Source organism: Thalassophryne amazonica, chromosome 13, assembly GCF_902500255.1.
Source record: "Thalassophryne amazonica chromosome 13, fThaAma1.1, whole genome shotgun sequence".
In the NCBI taxonomy this organism is placed as follows: domain Eukaryota; kingdom Metazoa; phylum Chordata; class Actinopteri; order Batrachoidiformes; family Batrachoididae; genus Thalassophryne; species Thalassophryne amazonica.
Window position 1 is genome coordinate 50,568,022 of NC_047115.1, and position 26,970 is coordinate 50,594,991.

Consider the following 26,970-nt stretch of genomic DNA (forward strand, 5'->3'; position numbering starts at 1 on the left):
GCGGTGCTTAATGTTGCAACCCCACTGGTTCCCAATTTCACCTTCCTTTTTTAGGCTGGCATGTACATTTTCAAAATAAATTTCCAGTCATTGAGTTAAATTTTTTGTGTCTCCAGAGCAGTCCACTTTTTTATGTGAATGTGGCCATTCCTAGTGCATTTGTTGCTCGGCCTTTTTCACTTTCCTGTCTGTGAGTGAAGCACAGAGGTCATGTCAAATTTCAGTTCAGAGCTGCAGAAAGAGAAAACTCCAGTGAAGCTTTGATCTTGCATATAAAAGTCAGATATGTACATGTCTGCATGTGGGTATGGATGTGTGTCCACTTATGACTAAAGCCTGGGTCCCACCGAATAATGAAGGATGAAGAAGGAGCCACGCATGGGTGTGGAGTGATTATTCAAAGAATGACCCACGTTTTCATCTAAAGCCTGGGTCCCACTGAATAATGAAGGATGAAAAAGGAGCCACGCATGGGTGTGGAGTGATTATTCAAAGAATGACCCACGTTTTCATCTAAAGCCTCGGTCCCACCGAGTGAAGAAGGAGTGAAGAAGGAGCCACGTGAGCTATAGTGGCTCAGAGTGGCTCTTAGAGGCATTATCTTCAGTTAACGAGGCTCCTCTCTGAGCCTGGCGCTAATTTCAAGATGTTCAAAATTTAGCAACAACAGCGTGGCGCAGTTTGTGTTCGAGTTACTGCGACGGCATAGAGGCATTTGCGTGGTGCTTACGAGTCTGCAAAAAGTCCATTATCCGTGCGCCTGGCACCTTCGCAGGACCTGAGAGGCTATTTTTGGAGCGGCTCCTCCTCTTGCGCACACAATTGCACCTGCTCTGTGCGCTGGACTCTATATATTTTGTAGTGGATTAATCATTTTCTGCCAAACCTTGGCTGTTGAAAACACTTCTAATCACTTCTGGCATCACAGAGGACTGTTTCATCTGGACGCTTTTTTCCCCTCTCTTTCCTGCTCCATGTGGGATGTATTTTGAACAGCTTAAGGTAATTATTTTTAATGTTTTTTATAGCTTGATAAAACAGTTCCTTGCTATAAAAGTATGTCTGTATGTTGAGGTCTGTTGTATATAAAAGTATGTTGATTTAATATCTTGTTAATGGATCACTGTGTGTGCGCACTGAGGCAGGACCAAATATTTTTGGAGCGGGTCTCCTCTTTGCGCACCAAATTCCACCTGCTCTGTGCGCTGGACTCTATATAAAATAATTATGTTGTAGTGGATTAATCATTTTTTGTCAAACCTTGGATGCCGAAAATACCTGTAATCACTTCTAGAATTAATGTATCACATGAGCTCCGCTGTGTGTGCGCACTGAGGCAGTAGTGACTCCTCATCACGCTTCAAACAAGCATTTAGGCAGAACGCCAGCTCACAAAAGAGTGATATTTCAGTCAATATTGGACGAACACAAAGTTAAAATTTGGGTGACTGCATGAAAGTGGATGTGTGTTTAAAGCCATGGAAGATAATAACTCCAGTGGAGCAGCTAAGAGCTGTGCGGCAACACAGGTGGAGAGCACGCAAAAGAGCGATTTTGAAGACATAACACAAAGTTAAAAGTTGTATCATGATAACTTGTAAGCTGCGGAAGAAATAAAGAAATATATATTGAAAATGATCCACAGGTGTATATAATAAAACGGCCACCTCATTCTATATGCAGAACAGCACCGCACGCAAAAGAGCACTTTTGCAGAAATAAACAGACGAACACAAAGTCAAAAGTGGAATCACGTTGTAAAAATGATTGTGCTTAAAGCCAGGGAAAAAATAAAGCCAACAAGCCATGGATGGAACGGAAGCCAGAAAGAGCAGAGTGGCGGCTGTCCATGAAAGGACAACAGCAGCGCGCGCGCAAAAGAGAGCTTTTGCAGAAATAAATGGACAAACATAAAGTTTGTGTGTTTAAAGCCGCAAAAAAAAAAAAAAAAAAAAAAGCCAGAGAGCCGCGGAGCCAGCGAGGAGCACAGAGGCGGCTCTCCAGGAACCCATGGTTCGGGTCTAGCTGGTCTGGTGCATTACAGGTGGACTGCAGCCTGGCGCACAGCGCACAACTGCGGAACTGTGATGGAGTGTCTATTTTTGGACTGCGTTAAAAAAAAGAAGGGACATCTTTAAATGCTGCTGTGAATCTGTGAATTGAAAACCCACACTTTGAAGGGACCAGGTGTGGGAGGGCTCGAGGTTTGGACCAAACTCATGCCTAAACGTGCGCCAACATGGCGTTATCATGGCGTTATCATGGCACTACGTGGCTTAGTGTGGCTGATGCGAGCCATTCGAGGCTGTAATGACAGGTCGGTCGTGGCTCACTAGAGGCTGCTACACGGCACATGCGGGGTACAGAGAGGCACATAGTGGCACCTTCATAGTGGATATGTGTTAAGATGAAAACGTGGGTCATTCTTCAAATAATCACCCCACACCCATGCGTGGCTCCTTCTTCAGCCTTCATTATTCGGTGGGACCGAGGCTTAACACGTATCCACTACTAAGGTGCCTTTCTGTACCCCGCACGTGCCAAGTAGAAGCCACGACCGACAGGTCATTAGAGCCTTGAATGGCTCGTATCAGCCACGCTAAGCCATGCTAAGCCATGCTAAGCCACGCATGAGCCACGTAGTGCTGTGTAGCGTGATGTTATCAAGCTATAAAAACATTAAAAATAGTTACCTTAAGCTTTTCAAAATATATTCCACATGGAGCAGGAAAGAGAGGAAAATAAAGCGTCCAGGTGAAACAGTCCTCTGTGATTCCAGAAGTGATTAGAGGTGTTTTCAGCATCCAAGGTTTGGCAGAAAATGATTACATTATTTATACAGAGCTCAGCGCACAGAGCAGGTGGAATTGTGTGCGCAAGAGGAGAGCCGTTCCAAAAATAGCCTCTCAGGTCCCGCGTAACTTCCAGGCGCACGGATAATGGGCTTTTAGCAGACTTGTAATCACCACGCAAATGCCTCTAAACTGTCGCAGTAACTCGAACACAACGCTGTTGTTACTAAATTTTGAACATCTTGAAATTAGCGCCACGCTCAGAGAGGAGCCTCGTTAACTGAAGATAATGCCTCTAAGAGTCACTCTGTGTTGTGTGGGCCGCTGAAGAGGAGGTACTGCTGGCCCACCACCACCAGATGGCGCCCTGCTTGGAGTGCGGGCTTCAAGCACGAGAGGGCGCCGGAGCCACTGGGAGTGACAGCTGTCACTCTTCATCAGCACCAGCTGTCACTCAGTCAACTCATCACCATCTCCATAAAGGCCGGACTGCGACTCCACCTCCTCGCCGAGAAATCAACTACCATTCAGGTAACTTCTCTGCTGACTTACATTAAGTAATAATCTGAACTTCTTTGCAGCCGTTTTCCTGTGGTGTGTCCTTATCTGTGGGATTGGCGTTTGGTGTGGACTGCGACGGCTTCGCCTCACACCCCAAACCAGATAAGTGGTTAAACAGGAGCTGCACGAGTGTGTGATTGGAGGTGGAGGTGCTCCCTCCTTAAAGAACACAGACTGTGGGATTACTGAGTGTGCGAACTCGCACTCATCAATACTGTTTCTGTTCTCTGCCAGCAGTACCGGGTCTGACTGCTGAAGACAGTGGCCACCTGGGGCGCAGGGCTTGGCGGCTCCGGTGTTCTTCAGATCCGTTGGTGGTGGAAGCTGTGTGGGATCCGGCTCTTCTCTCGCCAGACGTCTTCTATCTTCGAGCCTGCCCACACGTCACCTTGTGTATAATTGACATTCCACCATATTGTTTTTGTCTGTACTTCGTAGTGCGATTCACAACATTAAATTGTTACTTTTTGGCTTATCCATTGTCCGTTCATTACCGCCCCCTGTTGTGGGTCCGTGTCACGACACTTTCACAACACTCTGAGCCACTATACTGCCACGATAGCTCATGAAACAAAAAAAACAGGGTGCGTGGCTCCTTCTTCACTCCTTCTTCACTCGGTGGGACCGAGGCTTAACAAGTATCCATTACTAAGGTGCCTCTCTATACCCTGCACGTGCCACATAGAAGCCATGACCGACAGGTCATTAGAGCCTCAAATGGCTCGTATCAGCCATGCTAAGCCATGCTAAGCCACGCATGAGCCATGTATGAGCCACGCAGTGCTGTGTAGCGTGATATTATCAAGCTATAAAAACATTAAAAATAGTTACCTTAAGATGTTCAAAATATATTCCACATGGAGCAGGAAGGAGAGGAAAAAAAGCATCCAGATGAAACAGTCCTCTGTGATTCCAGAAGTGATTAGAGGTGTTTTCAGCATCCAAGGTTTGGCAGGAAATGATTACATTATTTATATAGAGCTCAGCGCACAGAGCAGGTGGAATTGTGTGCGCAAGAGGAGAGCCGTTCCAAAAATAGCCTCTCAGGTCCTGCGTAACTGCCAGGCGCACGGATAATGGGCTTTTAGCAGACTTGTAATCACCACGCAAATGCCTCTAAGTCGTCGCAGTAACTCGAACACAAACTGCGCCACGCTGTTGTTACTAAATTTTGAACATCTTGAAATTAGCGCCATGCTCAGAGAGGAGCCTTGTTAACTGAAGATAATGCCTCTAAGAGTCACTCTGAGCCACTATACTGCCACGATAGCTCACGAAACAAAAAAAAAACAGGGTGCGTGGCTCCTTCTTCACTCCTTCTTCACTCGGTGGGACCGAGGCTTAACACGTATCCACTATTAAGGTGCCTCTCTATACCCCGCACGTGCCACGTAGAAGCCACGACCGACAGTTCATTAGAGCCTCAAATGGCTCGTATCAGCCATGCTAAGCCATGCTAAGCCACGCATGAGCCACGTATGAGCCACGCAGTGCTGTGTAGCGTGATGTTATCAAGCTCTAAAAACATTAAAAATAGTTACCTTAAGCTGTTCAAAATATATTCCACATGGAGCAGGAAAGAGAGGAAAAAAAGCATCCAGATGAAACAGTCCTCTGTGATTCCAGAAGTGATTAGAGGTGTTTTCAGCATCCAAGGTTTGGCAGGAAATGATTAGATTATTTATATAGAGTCCAGCACACAGAGCAGGTGGAATTGTGTGCGCAAGAGGAGAGCTGTTCCAAAAAATAGCCTCTCAGGTCCTGCGTAACTGCCAGGCGCACGGATAATGGGCTTTTAGCAGACTCATAATCACCGTGCAAATGCCTCTAAGCCGTCGCAGTAACTCGCACACAAACTGCGCCACGCTGTTGTTGCTAAAGCCTCGGTCCCATCGAGTGAAGAAGGAGTGAAGAAGGAGCCACACACCCTGTTTTTTTTTTTTGTTTCGTGAGCTATCGTGGCATTATAGTGGCTCAGAGTGGCTCTTAGAGGCATTATCTTCAGTTAACGAGGCTCTTCTCTGAGCGTGGCGCTAATTTCAAGATGTTCAAAATTTAGCAACAACAGCGTGGCGCAGTTTGTGTTCGAGTTACTGCGACGGCTTAGAGGCATATGCGTGGTGCTTACGAGTCTGCAAAAAGTCCAGGTGTACAGCAGCCTTGCGCACAGCGCACAACTGCGAACTGTGATGGAGTGTCTATTTTTGGACTGCGTTTAAAAAAAAAAAAGAAGGGACATCTTTAAATGCTGCTGTGAATCTGTGAATTGAAAACCCACACTTTGAAGGGACCAGGTGTGGGAGGGCTGGAGGTTTGGACCAAACTCATGCCTAAACGTGCGCCAACATGGCGTTATCATGGCGCTATCATGGCACTAGGTGGATTAGTGTGGCTGATGCGAACCATTCGAGGCTGTAATGACAGGTCGGTCATGGCTCACTAGAGGCTGCTACACGGCACATGCGGGGTACAGAGAGGCACATAGTGGCACCTTCCTACGTGATAGATCAAAACGTGGGTCATTCTTCAAATAATCACCCCACACCCATGCGTGGCTCCTTCTTCAGCTTTCATTATTCGGTGGGACCGAGGCTTTAATTTTGAACATCTTGAACATCTTGAAATTCTCTTTATAGAGTGTGACAGTTTTGGACAAGTTAATTTTTCTTGCAAAAAATATGAAGGTTGAATAAAATTGAACAGGGCTTCATACTGTCTTACAGACATAAAGACATGGATGACCTCTAATTTCCTGCTTTTAAACTCAGATAAAACTGAAGTTATTGTACTTGGCCCCACAAATCTTAGAAACATGGTGTCTAACCAGATCCTTACTGTGGATGGCATTACCCTGACCTCTAGTAATACTGTGAGAAATCTTGGAGTCATTTTTGATCAGGATATGTCATTCAAAGCGCATATTAAACAAATATGTAGGACTGCTTTTTTGCATTTACGCAATATCTCTAAAATCAGAAAGGTCTTGTCTCAGAGTGATGCTGAAAAACTAATTCATGCATTTATTTCCTCTAGGCTGGACTATTGTAATTCATTATTATCAGGTTGTCCTAAAAGTTCCCTAAAAAGCCTTCAGTTAATTCAAAATGCTGCAGCTAGAGTACTGACGGGGACTAGAAGGAGAGAGCATATCTCACCCATATTGGCCTCTCTTCATTGGCTTCCTGTTAATTCTAGAATAGAATTTAAAATTCTTCTTCTTACTTATAAGGTTTTGAATAATCAGGTCCCATCTTATCTTAGGGACCTCGTAGTACCATATCACTCCAATAGAGCGCTTCGCTCTCAGACTGCAGGCTTACTTGTAGTTCCTAGGGTTTGTAAGAGTAGAATGGGAGGCAGAGCCTTCAGCTTTCAGGCTCCTCTCCTGTGGAACCAGCTCCCAATTCAGATCAGGGAGACAGACACCCTCTCTACTTTTAAGATTAGGCGTAAAACTTTCCTTTTTGCTAAAGCTTATAGTTAGGGTTGGATCAGGTGACCCTGAACCATCCCTTAGTTATGCTGCTATAGACGTAGACTGCTGGGGGGTTCCCATGATGCACTGTTTCTTTCTCTTTTTGCTCTGTATGCACCACTCTGCATTTAATCATTAGTGATCGATCTCTGCTCCCCTCCACAGCATGTCTTTTTCCTGGTTCTCTCCCTCAGCCCCAACCAGTCCCAGCAGAAGACTGCCCCTCCCTGAGCCTGGTTCTGCTGGAGGTTTCTTCCTGTTAAAAGGGAGTTTTTCCTTCCCACTGTAGCCGGGTGCTTGCTCACAGGGGGTCGTTTTGACCGTTGGGGTTTTACATAATTATTATATGGCCTTGCCTTACAATATAAAGCGCCTTGGGGCAACTGTTTGTTGTGATTTGGCGCTATATAAAAAAATTGATTGATTGATTGAATAATTAAGTAATTTGCCTGTGTGGCTATTTTTTGGTTCGTCTGTCCGTTGTATTACTTTGCTGAGTTACATTACTGACTGGTATTTGTCTTTCGTGTATATTTTTTTGGTTGTACATAGAAACTGATGTACAGGGCGGGCGTTTATAAGCTTCTGCTTCTGCCCACACCCTTTCAGCTGCACCAAATTGGTAATTGTTTACAAGTTTTGTCCTATATGTTTTTAATTTTGTTTTTCTCTTGATTTGTTTTGTAAATGAGAGATTTTGTTCGTGCTGAATAAACCATTCATCCATAAAGTACTTTTGAGTTTTTAAACAGCAATATCAATAGTGCGTTACTCAACATGTATTTTATGTTGAAAGTGCGACTGATTGAGGGGGAGGTTTTATCAGCGCTTTTTATGTCCTCAGAAAGAGATTTTAGGCATATTTGAAAAACAAACAAACAAAGCATTAGTTTTAACTCACTGCGGGTGTGTGGCTCTGTTTTTAGCTGCTGAATGTAGCCCTGCTAACTGGCTATGTCACAGCCAGAGGATGGACAGTTTGAATGAAAAGAAAGTTTATGTTTGTAAGGGCCCATCCACACGGAGATGGGTTTAGGTGTATCCGTGAAAGTTTTGTATCATGTAGGCGTTTCGCCCACACAAAACCGGATTTTCAGAGCCCGAAACTGCTACTTTTTGGAAATGGGTCAAAGAGTGGATAAATCTGAAAATGCTGGATTCGCATTTTGTGTGCACGGCCTACAGAGAGCTTTTTTGAAACGATTATCTCATAGCCTGGCCTTTGTAACCTCAGCCTCTCATAACAAATTACATGTTGTTAACAATGTAATTTAACCTAGAAATTTAACATACTTTTTTGTTTTTGTCTTTGTGGACCCTTAATGTGATATATTTTCATAGCTAGCAGATTGCTGAGGAGATGAAGGATAGCTGTGGTGAATGCGGGGACCATTGTGACTAGGGCTGAAACGATTAGTCGAGTAACTTGAATAATTCAATTACAAAAAATGTTTCTAGGTAAATTCTGTGCCTCAAAGCTCCAAATAACGTTGTAGTACATATGCCAGGCCTGTGTCTGGCACTGTAAAGTCCCCAGAAAAAAACAGAAGAAGACTAGAGCATGCGCATAAGCCGTGTAAGAACTAATCAATGTAGCACCAAAAGCTACAGCTTTCCAACGCAACACACAGAGTAAAATAAAACTTTGCAGAGAAAGAGGGTCCACAGTGATCATCTGAAATAGACTTACTGTGCTTTTAAAGCGAAGCTGTGTGTTTGTCTATTTTTAAAAACACGCGGTTTGGTCCGCTGGCTGCTCTCCGCTCTGCGTGCACCTTAAGTTTAAGTGCAGAGCGGTGTGGCTTTTGTGGAAAAGCTGCACTTTAGAGCAGTTTTTCATAGGCTGTGCTCATGTTCACATGCAGCCTGACTGACTGAGGATTACACCGACTGCATGCTCTTACAGCCCGGTGTCAGGGGATTACTGAGCTCCTGACACCAGGAAAGATCCAAAACTTGTGAAGGCATGAAAAAATAAATAATTATCCAGGAAAACAGAAAGGGATACACTAAATTTGACAATCTGTGTGATGGCGCAGCGACATTGTGCCATTGCTTAGGGCCCCTTCACACATAGTGCGAATTTGGCTGAATTGCACATGAAGTGCTCATGAAGCAGGAATCCTATGCAATTCGTGTAAAATTGTAGCTGCCTCTAACGCCTCGTACACCTGTTGCTACAACTATTTGCGCACACCAGCAGCTGAAAGACAGATCGTTCGCTGTGAGAGCCCATTGAACCCTCTCGCGGCAGGTGTTGGCCAAATTCCTGGTGACACACATGAACATCTAACACCGCTCACTTGGCACTTGTTCACACTATTAACACAACAACAGTCAGCAGACGATCACTGTCGAGCTGGATGTGAAATTTGTCTAAGTGCCCCACGAGTGTGGCTTTGCAAACAGACACAGTGACACATTAGTGTGTGCGCTGAACTGACGGGGGTGTCTCCACCCACAGGACCGGCTGCGGACATCTGTGGTTCTGGACATCACGTCTGGGAAACACGTACCATGCTTGGATGGACATGAGCTAATAATTGGCCACTGTGAATCGCTTGTCTCTGCTTGCTGTCATCACATGGACATACATAAAAACAAATATCGCTGTTGCAGTGGGCTGGCTAGACATACCGCCAGCAGATGTGGACATGATAAGAGCACCCTGCTTCTCATTCATGTCATTTCATGATTGTACATCTGTGACCTGGGGTCTTCGACAGAGGAACAGATGGATCATACTTGTGTTGTCCACTCGATAAGAGGGCTTAAATAAAATGCAGTGTTTTTATATTGTGTGTGGTTTTTTTTTTTTAAAATAAGTCCATGTCCTTCTTGATATCAGGGATTTTCCCGCACCTTTCACAGGACAGCGATGGTAGCTCAATGGTAAAGTTTCTGACCGGCAATCAGAGCTTTTGGAAAGTGCAGGTTTGAATCCCGTGGGTGGCATGTATTTTTTATTTTTTTATTTTCACAGCAGCTGCCTCTGATGTGTGGTTACACATCGCGCAGCTGCTCGCACTGTGTTCCCATGTGCATGAACCGTCGCAGTGGCATCATGCATACCTGCCTGTCGGCTCAATGTTTTCGTGGTTTGATCATGCAAGCTGTTTTGCTGTGAGTCGCCCTGAGTTGTACTTATTCGCGCTAATATGTGAAGGGGCCCTTAGGGAGAGCCCTGGACTGTTGATGTTGTTTAAAAAGGCAAAAGTATTTTTTATCTGATTAATCGCCACAATAATCAATAGAATACTCAATTACTAAAATAATCGATAGCTGCAGCCCTAATTGTGACACTAATAAGATAATTGCAGCAAAGACTCTGCCTGTCTCTCTCTCTGTTCGTCCATCTGTCCCACAAAGGGTATAAGTGTTCTAAAATCAATTCCTCTCACATTTTTAGGCGGAATTTTGTGCTTGTGATACCTTGAAAATACAACCCCAATTCCAGTGAAGTTGGGACGTTGTGTGAAATGTAAATAAAAACAGAATACAATGATTTGCAAATCCTTTTCAACCTATATACAATTGAATACACCACAAAGACAAGATATTTAATGTTCAAATTGATAGACGTTTTTGTTTTTGCGCAAATATTTGCTCATTTTAAAATCGATGCCTGCAAATGTTTCAAAAAAGCTGGGACAGTGGAATGTTTACCACTGTGTTATAACACCTTTCCTTCTAACAACACTCAATAAGCATTTGGGAACTGAGGACACTAATTGTTGAAGCTTTGTAGGTGGAATTCTTTCCCATTCTTGCTTGATGTATGACTTCAGTTCTCCGTTGTATTTTGCGCTTCATAATGCCTAAAGTTTATCAGTTTGAACGTTAAATATGTTGCCTTTGTGGTGTATTCAATTGAATATAGGTTGAAGAGGATTTGCAAATCGTTGTATTCTGTTTTTATTTACATTTCACACAATGTCCCAACTTCATTGGAATTGGGGTTGTACGAGGTCTGTTACAAAAGTATCAGACCTTTTTATTTTTTCAAAAACCTGATGGATTTGAATCATGTGTGCTTGCATGAGCCAACCTTGAACCTTCGTGCGCATGCGTGAATTTTTTCACGCCTGTCGATTGCATCATTTCCTGGTAAGCAGCCTTTGTGTGGGATGTGTGCTGTGCGCTCGGCGTTTTTTTCATTCCAAGGAAAAAGACGCAACGACTGGAGCAGCGCGACTGCATCAAATTTTGCCAGAAACTGGGCGACAGCCAGGAGCAAAAGCGCCACCGTGTTGAAGTCTCACAGGACATGTTGTGACATGCTCACCTCTTCCACAATTTCTCGGATAGTCACATGACTGAAAAGCCACTGAAAGCAGTCTGAATCTTCTGAATGGTGGAAGAGGTGAGCATCATTTTTCGGAGTCCAGCATGTCCTGTGAGAATTCAACATGGTGGCGCTTTTGCTCCGTCAGCAGCTTTGTGCCGAAGCCATCGGCATGAATTTCTCTGCAACTCTTTTCATGGCCAAATCTTCTGTCTCAGTGGAATGTGCCGAAAAAGTGCTGATGTCCACCTCTTCCGCAATTTCTCGGATAGTCACACGACGGTCCCGCATCACCACAGCGTCCACTTTGGAATGATCTGGTCATTTCAGCGTGTTGATGGCCGTCCGGAGCATGGCTCGCTCTCCACTGTTGTGCGGACGTCTTTAAACCGGTTGTATCGCTCCTTAATCTGTGTGATGCTCATAGCATCATCACCGAAAGCCATCTGAATAATCCGAATGGTTTCCACCTGGCTGTCGCCCAGTTTCTGGCAAAATTTGATGCAGTCGCGCTGCTCCAGTTGTTCTGCCATTTCCCTTGCAAGGAAAATCTGACGAGAGACTCCACCCATCCTCACGCAAAGGCTGCTTACAAGCAAATGACGCAATCGACAGGCGTGAAAAAATTCACACATGCGCACGAAGGTTCAAGGTTGGCTCATGCAAGCACATGTGATTCAAATCCATCAGGTTTTTGAAAAAAATAAAAAGGTCCGATACTTTTCTAACAGACCTCGTATGCATATTATCATATCGTTCAATTGGGCTGATTTTATCAGAGTTATGGCACTTACTTAAGAAATCCAGACTCTGTTTCATAAGTGGGTGCCTGCTTTCTCAAATCAACTTGTTTGGAAGAGTGTGATGAATCACTAGGTGTGTCAGCAAACACTTCAGGGTGTTGGGTCAGGACACTAATTGCGATGGTTCAGGTAAGCGTGTGAAGGAAAAGATGCATAGTCTTTTTAGAAAGCTACTGTTTATATAGTTACATGCGTAAGTGTGTGGTTCTGCAACAGCAGAGAACAAAAAGTACTGTCTTGCCATGCCCTGATCTGGGCTTCTATAGTTCATTTCCATCTGCCCCAGCTTTGTTTATTAGTTGTTATTTTCATGATGTGATTATTCTCTGTTCTATTTTGCCTTGTCATTTTGTTTCTTTACTTTTATTCTTTGGCTATATGTTCAGTTCAGTTCTAGTTTTCTCTAGCTGGTTTGTGTTCACATTATGGATCATTTAGTTATCATCTGTTTATTTTTGCTGTTTTCATTTCTGCCATTTTCTGCTGTACTTTAATATCGGGTTTGCTTTCCGTTTATTATCTAGTCTTTGCTTGGTTATCTTTATTGTATTCTTATGTCATTAGTCAGTTCCAGTTTAGTTTTGTCTTTTGTACTTATCTCTTGGTTCTCTTTTAGTTCTCATGTCTCTTGTTCTGTTCAAGTTCCTGTTCATAGTTGTATTTTATTCTGCCCTTGGTTTCTGTTGTTCTCAGTTTTTTCCTCATGGCCCTTTGTTTGTCTCACTCCACATGCTGCACCTGCCATTTTGTCTTCATCCCTCACTCATATCTGATTATGTTCTCACTTCACATCACTGCACCTGCCCCATGTCTTTCTCTCACCTTGTTTATGTCTGCTTTGTGTTTTTGTTCACTCACATTCTTGGCACCAGCTCATGTGTCTTTGTTTATTACATCACTCCACCTTGTGCACTCCTCTCCTCACAGTCTTGCCCGTGTATAATTTGTTCACTGGCCACGCCCCCTTCTAGGTCTTTCCTCACGTGCACCTCGTTAATGCCACCTGTTCCTCATCTCACATCCTGATTAGTCCACCTGTATTTAAACCTCACAGTCCATCACTTCCCTGCCAGATTGTTGTCTTTGTACACTTTCCAGCGCCTTCCACAGTCCTGAGTTTTGCCACGCCGTGTTCCGTTTACTGGTCTGTTCTCCTTGACTATGGCTCTTGCCTCTCCCTGGACATCCGTGCTTGCTCGTGTCACAGAAACCTGCCTGTCCATGACTGCATCTCAGCCTGACCCTGCTTGTACCTCTGCCTCGCTGACTGATTACATGTGTACCATACCCGAGCCTGGAATAAAGACCATGATTTCCTCCACACCTAACCCTAGACTGAGAGTCTGTATTGCGGGTCCAGCTGCTCCTGGTGCCGGGCTGCCACCTGCCTTGACAAGTACAGAGTGGTTAACAATTATCATTTAACGGCTGAGTGGATTCCTGTCATTTGATTGGTGCTTTGTATGTCACATGACATGGATTAATTCATCCCATTTGTGTTGCATTGCATTCAGAGTGCGGCTTGGTTCCATTTGGAGTGCAAATTTGGCTCCATACGTTTGGTGCCATTTCACTCTCACGCGCACGCGCACATGCAAGTGTGTATGTCCTCGTGCACACGCATATACTCATGCACGCGCACTTTGCGCACACTCATGCTTGCGCACGAGTACATGCGTGCCCACGCGTGCATGTGCACCCATGCGTGTGCACGCACGCGCACACAAAACCAATCCACTGTGCTGCCTGGAGGTCGTTAGCAGGAAGAGAGAACAAAAGCTGGACTCATTTCTGACGTGATTTTTTTTTTTACGCTGCACTGAGGATGTATACAGTCTTATTTTTGTTGTTCACGTGCGCACAACCGCCAACCAGGTTGCGTGTGTGTGCGCGCGGGACACGACTCTCCTGAGACATAATTTGAGCTAACTGACACTACTAATTCTTGTAAGATATACACACACACACACACAAAACAAATCCACTGTGCTGTCTGTTAGCAAGAAGAGAGAAAGAAAACCTGGACTCATTTCTGACGTGACTTTTTTTTCGCTGAGCCAGTTGCGTGTGTGCGCGTGCGTGCACGGGACAGCGACATTTGATTGAGTTAACTGACGCTGCTACACACACACACAAAATCCACGCCGCCGTAAACCGTCTAGATGCATGAAAAGCTGCTAACATGAAACGCTGATGTGATTTTTGCCTGGACTGAGGAACTACGACATCTGTCCGAAAAGTAATGGACCTTTTTATTTTTTTCAAAAACTATGTGGATTTGAATCATGTACGCTTGCATCAGCCAAGCTTGAACCTTCGTGTGCATGCGTGAGTTTTTTCACGCCTGTCGGTTGCGTCACTCACCTGTGGGCAGGCTTTGAGTGAGCACTGGTCCAGCCCCCTCGTCGGATTTTCATTGTCAGGGAAATGGCTGAGCGACTGCCGCTTTGCTCCCTGAAAATTTTTTCAGAAACTGTGTGAGACAGCCAGGTGGAAACCATTCAGAAAATTCATATAGCTTTCAGTGAAGATTCTATCGGCGTCACACAGATTAAGGAGTGTTACAGCCGGTTTAAAGACGGTGCACAATGGCGGAGGGCGCGTCGCGCTTCAAGCGGCCATCGACAGGCTGAAACGACCAGATCATTTCCAAAGTGAAGGCTGTGTTGATCCGGGACGTCATGTGACTACCAGAGAAATTGCAGAAAATGTGGACATCAGCACTTTTGCGGCACATTCCATTGTTACAGGAGATTTTGTAATGAAAGACGTGCGGAGGAATTTGCGTGTCGGGACGGAGCCGCTCATGGCGCACAACAAAAAACACGTCCGTGTTGGAAGTCTCACAGGACATGTTGTGGCATGCCCAGCTGTTACACAATTTCTCGGATACTCACTTGACTGAAAAGCCACCGAAAGCCGTCTGAATCTTCCGAATGGTTTCCAACACGGAAGTGTTTTTGTTGTGCGCCATGAGTGGCTCCGTCCCGACACGCGATTTCCTCCGCACATCTTTCATTACAAAATCTCCTAACAGTGGAATGTGCCGCAAAAGTGCTGATGTCCACATTTTCTGCGATTTAGTATAGTTAGATATAGTTTTTGAAAAAAATAAAAAGGTCTGTTACTTTTCGGACAGACCTCGTACACAAAGTCTTTTTTTTATGGAAGTCCGAAGTCAGTGCACAGCATCACTGGACTACACGTCACAGTGGAACACCAAAATGTAAGTCCCTTTTCTGTTGTTTATAAATTAATAAAATTTAATGTGACAAGGATCTATTTTAGCCGTTATATAAAACAAATAATGAATGTTTTTACATTCACTCAATGGTACGAATATTTAATTCGGTGAAAGCTGTTCCAGTTTCACCTCATGAACTCATAAACATTCATTATTTGCATACTATCTAATGCTGCATTTACACATAGGCAGGATGCCTTACGAATGTCATATTTGTGACATTCGTGGCACATTCCTGACATTCTTAACGTGACTTAACACATCTGAATAGGTTTCTTAACAGTGCATGTAGGTGTGTGACATTCATTGAGCATGTTTTTAGCTGTCAAAGCCGTATGCAGCTGGACATCTGGCTCGCTCCGTCTCGCCACTCCATGGCACAGAGTCCAACTGAGCCTGCAATCACAATGTTCTGCTGTGGGTTAATCTGGATTTTGAGGAGCAATCTGGAGTGATCTGAATTGTTCAGCAGCTGGCGGTAGGAAGAATATGCAGGGTGTGTGGAGACAATTCGCCAAATTCACAACATTCCTGACAATTTGTGAAAGAACATAACAATGAGCTGTTGCGTGCAACAATATTCTTGCGTAATGGCTCGTAATAATTCACCAGAGACATGTGCCATTAATCGTAACGCGTCTTAACAGGTCCCAACAGTTCCTGGGGATACCTGACACCTCCGAATCATCACATTCGTGATCAGTGGCCAAAATGTACACTTCGTGGTATTCGTGACTCGTCGTCCTTATGTGTAAATGCAGTATAACATAAACCTCAATAGGCTACAAGACATAAGTACATATAACTTCACAACTCATAGCTATTATTACTTGCGTAAAGATATCATAAACAATGCTGGATAAATACTCAATAATATTTAACAGGTTTATAGTGTACAAACGCATAAATGTTGCATAAATGTACAACAGACTTAGCTAGCTTACAGATGATTTGGCAGAATGAATCAGTTTTTTGCACTCATGGCCACATATAAATTATCACAGAACATAACCTTGTAGAACTTTGTAACTTACATAGTCATGGACACACAACAAAAACATCTGCCCAACGTCGCCATGATAAGAAAAAGTCAAGTCCTGCCGTAATTACTCTGTGTCCATTGCTCTACCTGTGCAGGCACAGGGGGATTGATGCATTCACATGTACAGGGGAGCGTCTGAGACTGAAGAATCAAGCCAACGGTGCACAGGAGCAGAGCCTTTTATATAGCTGCCCCCATATTTGGTGTGCACATTTGACACTTATGCCTCCGTGACATCTTTGGGTAAATCAGGCACTCTGATGAGCCATACCACTGGGTGAGTGTAGTTTCTGTCCTTTACTTACAGGCCAGCGTTGGACATTGGAGAATCAAGCGAACGATGAACAGAAGCACAGCCTTTTATACACAACTCCCATTTTTAGGAGGAATTTTGTGAAACTTTGTATACAACTTTGTAAACATATTACTATATCGTTCGAGTTGGGCCATTTTACCAAAATTACAGCCCATGATTAACAATTTTAGACTCCATCAGTTTCATGAGTGGGTGCCTGCAATCTGAAATCAACTTCGTTCACATTTTTAGGAGGAATTTCGTGAAACTTGGTAGAAGTCCTTGTTAAGCTCCATTTGGTTGGATGGGGAGCGTCGGTGCACAGCCATTTTCAGATCTCTCCAGAGATGTTCAATCAGATTCAGGTCTGGGCTTTGACTGGGCCACTCGAGGACATTCACAGAGTTGTCCTGAAGACACGCCTTTGATGCCTTGGCTGTGTGCTTAGGATCATTGTCCTATTGAAATATGAACCCAGTGTGAGGTCAAGAGCACTCTGGAGCAGGTTTTCATCCAGGATGTCTCTGTACATTGCTACATTCATTGTTCCCTCAGTCCTGACTAGTCTCCCGTTCCTTTTACTGAAAAACATCCCACAGCATGATGCTGCCACCACCATGCTTCACTATAAGGATCGTATTGGCGAGGTGAGGAGCGGTGCCTGGGTTTTTTTTTTTCTTCTTTTTTCTTTCCCCTGTCTGCATATATAGTAATGGTAAATGCCACACTGGCAGAACCATTTATGTACATTAATACACATATATGCAATTTATTCTTGCAAGACAGAAGGTATGTAGTGTGTGAGTGAACGTGGTGTGCATGTGTGACCCCCATCCACCCTTCCAGATCAGCCTACACCTGGTTTCCCTCAAACATGACCCCCGGCATTCACGCCAAAGAGTTCAGTCTTTGTCTTATTAGACCAGAGAATTTTGTTTCTCATGATCTGAGTCCTTCAGGTGCCTTTTGGCAAACTCCACGTGGGCTGCCATGTGCCTTTTACTAAGGAATGGCTTCCGTCTGGCCACTCTACAATACAGGCCTGATTAATGGATTGCTGCAGAGATGGTTTTCTTTCTGGAAGATTCTGCTGTCTCTACAGAGGAATGCTGGAGCTCTGACAGAGTAAACATTGGGTTCTTGGTCACCTCCCTGACTAAGGCCCTTCTCCCCAGATTGTGCAGTTTGGATCGGGGGCCAGCAGTGGTGGGCACTTTCAGCTAACTTCAATGGCTGCCAGGCCCTTTCTGCAGCATACAGTGGTCCAGCTGTGAGGCAGACATCTTGAAAAGGAAAGCAGGTTTGACTTATGGTTTTGATTTATAAATAAATTAATCTGGATAGAATAAGTACATTAATGTCAGCTCTTAAAATGTACAAAGTGAAAATATACCACATATCTGTTAATTTTAAAATAACGCACTAATTCTGAAGATTTGAACATTAACACACACACATGCTCAAAGGGATTATGAGTAAACTCAGCCTCCACTCACACTGATTGGTTGACTAATTTATTCTATGTAAAGACCAACATAAGTTAATGTAACGTGTGTGTTGGTGTTTACAAACAAATTTTGTAAAATATGTCATTTTTAACATTTGTTTAAAAAAGGCATTTGCAAAACCGAAAAGTCTGTTTAAGTTCTGATTCAGCTCAACAACCGTGTGATATAACCGGTATCAAAATGCACCGGTGCCCCTCTAACGTTCAGTCTACACCCGTACACGACGAGTTTACTCTTCTGCACGACACAGTACGTGCATCAAAGTCATGCAAGTGTCAGGGGGCCTTTATACACACAACTTGTATTGATGCTTCCACAACTGCAGCTCATGAAAGTAATATTTCAGCACTCATAAAAAATGTTCAAGGTTGGTTTCTTCCCTTAACTTGTACACACACACACACACACACACACACACACGCACACACAAATCCACTTAAATTCACATTTATTTTTGTAAATGCTGCTGAGCTTAAGCTGAGTAGATAAGTCAGTGTCATCATAAGCGCTGTGGTGTGTCTCCTGATACGTACAAACATGCCTCAGGCCTCTTAACTGCTCATACATTATAAGTAAATAGTACGTCTTCCCCATAGCTCCCCCCATTTTTTTCTTTATTGTTTTTCTCTCTTTTTGTCTTGGCTCAGTCCCCCCTTTCACATTTTCTCCTGTTGCTTTCTCTCAGTCACCTCGTCTCTTCTCTTGCTGTCTCCTCTCTGCTGTTCATGTGTTGGCATGTCTCATGCCCTCTCATGTTTTCTCACTTTCTCTCCTTTTCCTTCTGCTGAGGGTCAGCTGCAGTCTTTTACTGTAGGACACAACCACAGCCCCTGCCATAGCTGTCACACCACACTCTTTCCCATATAATTAAGGTCTGAGCTTGAGCCTCAGCACCGATCACATTCATGTGACTGCTCCCCTTTACCACAATCTGGTCTGGGAGACAGCGTACACTCTGTTGAACTCGTGATAAGTGTTCAGCCTGGCTATAATGCCTTGTGTTCGGGGTTTCTTTGTATTTCTGTGTTCTTTGCCTCAGTTTGATAAACCTGCCCTGCCCTGTGGTCTTGTGAGCGCTGTGGGTTTTTCTGGGGGCAGGTGTCAGTTTGGTCCAGTGTGCCAAATTTTCCTTGTGCTGCAGGAACATCTTCCCTGAGCATGACCTTATGAAGCTCAACAAAAACTTGACAGTTCAAAAAGGGTATTAGTGAGGGAAGCCATCAAGACACACATGACAAACGCCTAAAGAAGTTAAAATGTGTAAAAGTCCAAGGGTGTGAATACTATTCATAGGCAATGTACAAGTTGTGTTATCTTGTTTTTCTTCTTTAATATGCCAGTCTTGAACATGTTAGACACTGTTGTGTGCTCCTCATCTGATGCACACATTCTCACCATATGCTCTTTTGTAAATATCAGATTCTCTGTGGGAATTTGGCATGTGCATGTTGCATGAATATCCTTTATACAGTAGTGTTCAGAATAATAGTAGTGCTATGTGACTAAAAAGATTAATCCAGGTTTTGAGTATGTTTCTTATTGTTACATGGGAAACAAGGTAACAGTAGATTCAGTAGATTCTCACAAATCCAACAAGACCAAGCATTCATGATATGCACACTCTTAAGGCTATGAAATTGGGCTATTAGTAAAAAAAAGTAGAAAAGGGGGTGTTCACAATAATAGTAGTGTGGCATTCAGTCAGTGAGTTTGTCAGTTTTGTGGAACAAACAGGTGTGAATCAGGTGTCCCCTATTTAAGGATGAAGCCAGCACCTGTTGAACATGCTTTTCTCTTTGAAAGTCTGACGAAAATGGGACATTCAAGACATTGTTCAGAAGAAAAGCGTAGTTTGATTAAAAAGTTGATTGGAGAGGGGAAAACTTATACGCAGGTGCAAAAAATTATAGGCTGCTCATCTACAATGATCTCCAATGCTTTAAAATGGACAATAAAACCAGAGACGTGTGGAAGAAAACAGAGAACAACCATCAAAATGGATAGAAGAATAACCAGAATGGCAAAGGCTCACCCATTGATCAGCTCCAGGATGATCAAAGACAGTCTGGAGTTACCTGTAAGTGCTGTGACAGTTAGAAGACGCCTGTGTGAAGCTAATTTATTTGCAAGAATCCCCCGCAAAGTCCCGCTGTTAAATAAAATACGTGCAGAAGAGGTTACAATTTGCCAAAGAACACATCAACTGGCCTAAAGAGAAATGGAGGAATATTTTGTGGACTGATGAGAGTAAAATTGTTCTTTTTGGGTCCAAGGGCCACAGACAGTTTGTGAGACGACCCCCAAACTCTGAATTCAAGCCACAGTTCACAGTGAAGACAGTGAAGCATGGTGGTGCAAGCACCATGATATGGGCATGTTTCTCCTACTATGGTTTTGGGCCTATATATCGCATACCAGGTATCATGGATCAGTTTGGATATGTCAAAATACTTGAAGAGGTCATGTTGCCTTATGCTGAAGAGGACATGCCCTTGAAATGGGTGTTTCAACAAGACAATGACCCCAAGCACACTAGTTAATGAGCAAAATCTTGGTTCCAAACCAACAAAATTAATGCCTCGCAGATGTGAAGAAATCATGAAAAACTGTGGTTATACAACTAAATAGTGATTTAGTGATTCGCAGGATTGCTAAAAAAGCAGTTTGAACATAAAAGTTTTGAGTTTGTAGCGTCAACAGCAAATGCTATTACTGTGAACACCCCCTTCTCTACTTTTTTACTAATAGCCCAGTTTCATAGCCTTAAGAGTGTGCATATCATGAATGCTTGGTCTTGTTGGATTTATGAGAATCTACTGGTACCTTGTTTCCCATGTAACAATAAGAAATATACTCAAAACCTGGATTAATCTTTTTAGTCACATAGCACTACTATTGTTCTGAACACTACTGTACATCTAGCCCCAGGTCTTTTAATCTGATGAGGTCAGTACTTTGAAGCCCATAAACATGTTTTATGATGATAGAAAAATACTAGAAAGATGTCGGTGTACTCTCTTTTCTGTGGTTTATCTCTTCGGATTTGTAAAAAAAAAGTTGGAAGATTTACAGAGGAGCAAGCACATAGAGACAACGTGCTTCCAGTGAGACCTTGATCTGAATTTTACAGGGCCAACACAGTGCATAACTCAAGTCCACAAACTACTCTCCACATTAATTCCAAAAAGCTGAAAAGAAAGAAAGCACTTTGACTCATTTTCATTTGAAAGGCTCTTTGATATAAACAGTAGCATAGGCTTGCAGAATTGAGATTTGTGGCAGCCTAGGCTAATTAAGATATTACCTTGATTGAGTATGACATTTTGTATTTGTGTTGTGATTGCAGTTCTCTCACCAGATTTACTTTTTCTCTCTTTTGATAATTGTTCCTGTGCTCCAAAATGCTCCCCACCACTTTAGTCACATGCTGCATTATGGCTTGGCCTGAGCTACCATGCTGTGGTGTATTTTGTAACTGTGATGAAGGGTCATCCAAATGTTAAATTGAACACTCATGTGCAAATATTGTTTCAGGTGGATGTTGTGCAGAATGATAAGATGAAGTACTCCGCTACAGCCGTAGTTACAGTCACACAGAGTGATGTCCTTCCAGGAAAGGTCCCGCTTTCATATGCGTAACTTCCTCTTGTGCTCTCATTCTTCATCACTCCACTTTTCATTTGCTTTAGCTTGCAAATGTCCATACACACTTGAGCAGCAGGAGGGGATCAACATCAAAGCACTGATGTCAAAAGAGCAGAACTCTCCAGCACTGATGTCTGACTGTCCTGCTGATTCAAGTCCTGCTCATGAAGGAGGTGCGTGGGAAACGCAGTTTGCAGAGAAAATGGGTTAAAGCAGGAAATCTGGAAATGTATTTATGTGCACTGGGATGATGTGTCAACTATAAAATTCACCTTTACATGTAATTGGTTAGATAACTTGGTTTATTTTAAGTCTTTTACTCTGATCATGAAACTGCATTACTGCTTTTTACTTGTTATAAAAAAATGTTCCCACAAATGCCAATAATAACTGACTTAAACACAGGTAAGCGTACTAACAGTAAACATGTATTGTATTACTCCTTTCATAACAGCTATTTGACCTAATGTTTTGGGTCTAATGAAGGCGGAGTTCTTCGAGGTGCTCAACAAAGTAGTCCAGATCAAGAAAACAAATAAAATAAAAACAGGGGCTTCCAGAAAACCCAGGCTGTAATGATCTTCTCGGGAAATGACTGAAGTCTTTTAACCTTTGGGTTTACCTTTGACCCTGGTCTGAATGGTTCTCACCCCAGTCCCAATTTATAGTCCTAGTAACTGTGGATGCCTTTGGTTTATTGACTTTTCTTTCCTGTCATTGTTTTCTGAGGAAATGGTGAAAGCTTTATAGAGATGTGTGTGTCAGAAGTACAGTATTGTAGCATTGCCACCAGCCCTGTGCCTGCAGATTCTTTGTCTTTTCTGAAGTTGTCCTGTGGTATATTATAAGATGGTCTATGGTGATTTTCATGCATGTGGTTGCGATATTATCTACATTTCTGAAAACATGCCATGCTAGCTTGTTTATGGTTTGATTTGACCTTTCATAATATTAATGTGTATTAGGTTTCGAAACAATTAAGCAAGACTGTCTTCTGTTGAGGAAAGTACAAATCAAACCTATTAAAGTCTATATGCTGCAGATTTTGGTATTGCACCGCAGTTGCCACAGAAAGGGGCGAGTAATTCCCTGAGGAGGCACCAGCAAACTGCATGTGAGAGAGAAACACATGAATATAAGCTTAGCACGAGAGAACCTGGGGCATGGGTCCAAAAGCAACTCTGCACTGTGCAGGACATTATAAAGCTAGGGCAACAGCTGATGTCTCAAGCCATGCGGTTTCAGTGGTTCCCAACTCTGTGTCCAGACATCCCTGTCAAACATGTCCTGGGAATTGGCCGGCTCAACCCACCAGGGAAAGCAATGTTAACAGTTGGAGCTACGCATGAGGCTAAAGAGTCTAATGGACTAAATCAAAGCTTTTAAAAACATTGAAACCTATGAATGTTGTCCAATGAAAGATGCTTGTATTCTGTTATTTCATGGGCCCAGAATGGGCAGAGAAAACAACAGAGATACAGATCTGCATTCCTCTCTGGGTAGAAATCCAGAATGGGAAATAGATGACCATTGGTTTTCTATTTAAAGAATAAGGGAGTATTACATTTTTTTCACCAAGAAAAGCAGCTGCTATTTATAACTACTAACCCACTCATGTCTGGCTGCACGATATGACGTTTGAGCATCGCCTTGCGACAGTTCGTTGAAGTCTGTGCCTGTCATGTTTGGAGGCAGAGGGAAACCAAACAGAGATGGAGATGGACAGAACAGACTGGATGATGGATGTGTAGAAGATAATGAGCAGATCCTGGGGCAGGTTGAACTTCCTGAGCTGTTTGAGGAAGTACATCCTCTACTGTGCTTTTTTCCTGTTGGAGTCTATGTGGGAGGTCCACTTCAGATCTTAGGAGATAGTGGATCCCAGGAACCAGGAAGTGGGGATGGAGAGGGGTGAGTGATGGTGGATTTCTCCTGAAGTCTGCTATCATCTCTACAGTCTTGAGCGGGTTCAGCTCCAGGTTGTTCTGACCACACCAGAGGCCCAACTGTTCCACCTCCTGTCCGTATGCTGCTTCATCACCATCCTGGATGAGTCCAGTGATGGTGGTGTCGTCCGCAAACTTCAGGAGTTTAACAGAGGGGTTCCCTGAGGTGAAGTCGTTTGTATAGAGGGAGAAGAGCAGTGGGGAGAGCACATGCCCCTGAGGGGCGCCAGTGCTGGTTGTTCTTGTGCTGGATGTGATGATCAGAGTGAATAAATTGAAAACCACTGCATTTGTGTCTCATAGCCCTGTCTTGGTAGCCTCAGCCACTCATAATTAATGACATGTTGTTGTTAACAGTGTAATTTGACATACAGTAAAAATTGCATATATTGGATTCAGGTGGGCCAAGCAAATTTTGTACATTAAAATCAAAATCCACTATATGTATAAAACTGACAAAATCCACTATATCTATAAAATGGACAAAATCCGTTATATGTATGTAACGGATTAGTTACTGTCAGGAGGTGCCAAATGATCTATGGAGAATCCCCAGCACCAATTAGGTTTACGTATTTCCTTGATTAAAAGCTTGACCTTGAATAGGGACCTGCCTCATTCAATGGCCAGGTCAAAACTTCATCTGAAAAAATAAACGCCTGCCTTAAATAAGGTAGCTTATCCGCCCTTAGCTGTCCCCCAGCAGATCCCGAGCAGCTGGGAAAGCAGGCCGGCTGGGGGACTGTGAGGAAGAAGCATAGTTCTAAACAGAAGCCCCTGTACACCACCAACCCGTTCACATCTCTAACCGTTTTTCCCCACTCGGCGACACACCCTCCGAGGATCAAACTCTGGTTATTGGCGACTCTGTTTTGAGAAATGTGAAGTTAGCGACACCAGCAACCATAGTCAAATGTCTTCCGGGGGCCAGAGGAGGCAACATTGAAGGAAATTTGAAACTGCTGGCTAAGGCTAAGCGTAAATTTGGTAAGATTGTAATTCACGTCGGCAGTAATGACACCCGGTTACGCCAATCGGAGGTCACTAAAATTAATATTGAATCAGTGTGTAGCTTTGCAGAAACAATGTCGGACTCTCTCTCTCTCTGGGCTTCTCCCCAATCGGACCGGGAGTGACATGTTTAGCCGCATGTTCTCCTTGAATTGCTGGCTGTCTGAGTGGTGTCCAAAAAATGAGGTGGGCTTCATAGATAATTGGCAAAGTTTCTGGGGAAAACCTGGTCTTGTTAGGAGAGACGGCATCCATCCCACTTTGGATGGAGCAGCTCTCATCTCTAGAAATCTGGCCAGTTTTATTAAACCCTCCAAATCGTGACTGTCCAGGGTTGGGAGCAGGAAGCAGAGTTGTAGTCTTACACACCTCTCTGCAGCTTCTCTCCCCCTGCCATCTCCCCAATACCCCATCCCCGTAGAGACGGTGCCTGCTCCCAGACCACCAATAACCAGTAAAAATCTATTTAAGCATAAAAATTCCAAAAGAAAAAATAATATAGCACCTTCAACTGCACCACACACTAAAACAGTTAAATGTGGTCTATTAAACATTAGGTCTCTCTCTTCTAAGTCCCTGTTAGTAAATGATATAATAATTGATCAACATATTGATTTATTCTGCCTTACAGAAACCTGGTTACAGCAGGATGAATATGTTAGTTTAAATGAGTCAACACCCCCGAGTCACACTAACTGTCAAAATGCTCGAAGCACGGGTCAAGGAGGAGGAGTAGCAGTAATCTTCCACTCCAGCTTATTAATTAATCAAAGACCCAGACAGAGCTTTAATTCATTTGAAAGCTTGACTCTTAGTCTTGTCCATCCAAATTGGAAGTCTCAAAAACCAGTTTTATTTGTTATTATCTATCGTCCACCTGGTCGTTACTGTGAGTTTCTTTGTGATTTTTCAGACCTTTTGTCTGACTTAGTGCTTAGCTCAGATAAGATAATTATAGTGGGTGATTTTAACATCCACATAGATGCTGAGAATGACAGCCTCAACACTGCATTTAATCTATTATTAGACTCAGTTGGCTTCGCTCAAAATGTAAATGAGCCCACCCACCACCTTAGCCACACTTTAGATCTTGTTCTGACATATGGCATAGAAATTGAAGACTTAACAGTATTCCCTGAAAACCCCTTTTTGTCTGATCATTTCTTAATAACATTTACATTTACTTTAATGGACTACCCAGCAGTGGGGAATAAGTTTCATTATAGTAGAAGTCTTTCTGAAAGCGCTGTAACTAGGTTTATGGATATGATTCCTTCTTTGTTATGTTCTTCAATGCCATATACCAACACAGTGCAGAATAGCTACCTAAACTCTGTGAGTGAGATAGATTATCTCGTCAATAGCTTTACATCCTCATTGAGCACAACTTTGGATGCTGTAGCTCCTCTGAAAAAGAGAGCCTTAAATCAGAACCCACAAACTCGCAGCTTAAAGCAGATAACCCGTAAGCTGGAGAGGAAATGGCGTCTCACTAATTTAGAAGATCTTCATTTAGCCTGGAAAAAGAGTCTGTTGCTCTATAAAAAAAAGCCCTCCGTAAAGCTAGGACATCTTACTAGTCATCACTAATTGAAGAAAATAAGAACAACCCCAGGTTTCAGCACTGTAGCCAGGCTGACAAAGAGTCAGAGCTCTATTGAGCCGAGTATTCCTTTAACTTTAACTAGTAATGACTTCATGACTTTCTTTGCAAATAAAATTTTAACTATTAGAGAAAAAATTATTCAAAACCATCCCAAAGACATATCTTTATGTTCGACTGCTTTCAGTAATGCTGGTATTTGGTTAGACTCTTTCTCTCCGATTGTTCTGTCTGAGTTACTTTCATTAGTCACTTCCTCCAAACCATCAACATGTCTGTTAGATCCCATTCCTACCAGGCTGCTCAAGGAAGCCCTACCGTTAATTAATGCTTCAATCTTAAATATGATCAATCTGTCTTTATTAGTTGGCTATGTACCACAGGCTTTTAAGGTGGCAGTAATTAAACCATTACTTAAAAAGCCATCACTTGACCCAGCTATCTTAGGTAATTATAGGCCAATCTCCAACCTTCCTTTTCTCTCAAAAATTCTTGAAAGGGTAGTTGTAAAACAGTTAACTCATCATCTGCAGTGGAATGGTCTATTTGAAGAGTTTCAGTCAGGTTTCAGAATTCATCATAGTACAGAAACAGCATTAGTGAAGGTTACAAATGATCTTCTTATGGCCTCAGACAGTGGATTCATCTCTGTGCTTGTCCTGTTAGACCTCAGTGCAGCTTTTGATACTGTTGACCATAAAATTTTATTACAGAGATTAGAGCATGCCACAGGTATTAAAGGCACTGTGCTGCAGTGGTT

The 26,970-nt window shown here is 43.1% G+C and overlaps 1 protein-coding gene across 2 annotated transcripts in view; it reads left to right on the plus strand.

Moving 5' to 3' along the window:
- Positions 1-26,970, plus strand: part of slx4ip (SLX4 interacting protein) — a 139,609-nt gene that overhangs the window by 73,034 nt on the left and 39,605 nt on the right. The window lies entirely within an intron of this gene.